Source organism: Lygodium microphyllum, chromosome 5, assembly GCF_053477565.2.
Source record: "Lygodium microphyllum isolate KBCC chromosome 5, Lygodium_microphyllum_v1.1.10, whole genome shotgun sequence".
In the NCBI taxonomy this organism is placed as follows: Eukaryota; Viridiplantae; Streptophyta; class Polypodiopsida; order Schizaeales; family Lygodiaceae; genus Lygodium; species Lygodium microphyllum.
The window spans coordinates 46,254,402-46,256,009 of NC_141139.1; the positions used below are offsets into that span (position 1 = coordinate 46,254,402).

General features: G+C 40.9%; 1 non-coding gene across 1 annotated transcript; it reads right to left on the bottom strand.

Annotated features, from left to right (window-relative positions):
- Nucleotides 1-653: 653 nt before the first annotated feature.
- Nucleotides 654-725, bottom strand: TRNAT-UGU (transfer RNA threonine (anticodon UGU)). Its single transcript has one exon. It is a non-coding gene; the product is annotated as a tRNA-Thr (tRNA).
- Nucleotides 726-1,608: the final 883 nt, after the last annotated feature.

Below are 1,608 nucleotides of genomic sequence, written 5' to 3' on the forward strand. Positions count from 1 at the left end.
TTCCATTTTGTATTTTGCACTCTCCTCCAAGTTTGTTGTTTTCTAGTACTTGTCTGTGTACATGTGATGTGATGTACTTTTAAAACAGAATTGGCTTATTCTAAGTAAGTGCATTTGCTTTTACAATAAACAAATCTAACAATTAAAAGTGGGCGCTCATGTAACACGTTTTTCATTCAATTATAGGCACAACTAGCTTTAGCATGATGCTCGTAAGGTCAAATACATTTGAAATGCCCTTTACAATGTGGACATTAGTGGCTTCGGCTACTACTTGGCCCAGATGTTCCATGACCTCTTGAAATGGTCCTATACTTTTGAGATTTGCATCATGATACACAGGTTACTTGTGGTAAGGATTAGATGTGATTGTATAATGTGCCCAAACTTTATATATAATGTTAAGTGGGGTAAGGATTAGATACAACTCAGTATGCACATCAATTTTCATATGACTCGATGAGGAAAGACTAGTACGATGAAATGAGGATTGGAACCCGAAGCACACACATGAGTGTGCCCATTGGGGAGAGAGAGAGATTTAATCTTCCAAAAACAAAAGGAAGAAGGGAGATAAAAGATGGCATAGCATGGGCGAGCATTATTATTGCTCTACCCTCTGCACGGATGCAACCGACAAATAATTCTGACCTTGCCTCCACAGAGGATCGAACTCTGGACCTTCAGTTTACAAGACTGACGCTCTACCACTGAGCTATAAAGGCGGGTTGCATTCAGATTTATCTGCTCTATTTTATTTTTGTAATTAATGATGTCGCTTTTCCTACCCAAACTGAAAGTTCCTGAGAAATCTGTGCATACGCTGATGTCACCCGGCCTCTCGATGGATCCCCACGCTCCCTCCAGGGTAGGCATCGATCGATTTTAGGTAGGATTATACCGGGCTCTTGCAATGCAACCCAGGTAGCCGGCGCTGACTCTCGAGGTCACATTACTCTCTTTGCTTCCCACGTCATCGTCGTCAGTTAGGCCAACACAACAGGGTCGTAATGAAACTCCCTCTGTCTGTGTGTGACACATCAACATAGCCTACCTTCATCTCAGCAAACAGCCCATACGCTGCTTGATATATTGTGTACCTAAGGAGTGGGTGTGCGTACATCCCAACAAACAACCCACACACTACTTGATATATTGTGTACCTACAGAGTGGGTGTGTATAAAATGTCAATATTACTCATATTTAAGTAATCCTACCTACATCCCAGCAAACAATGCCAATACAAAAGCAATGCTACATACACATCCCAATAGGCCACACACAACTTGATACACCATGTACATGCCGATGGAGTGAACCTTTCTCTTCCGCCTTTTTCTTGTTAGACATGAATAGATTTGACATACAGATGCCTTTAGATATATATATATATATATTATCTGGGTCGCCTTTGTCTACAACTATGAAACGTCAATGTTGCTCATATTAAAGTAATGGTTTCTTAATCCTTCTAAAGGATAAAAACCACGAATCTAGAAAGGCCCAACTATACAAGAGGGTGGCCAATACATGATTAACTCAAGAGAACAAACAAGAAAACAGGGCTAAACCAAAAAGATGACTTACAGGGTAACTCCGCCATGGCA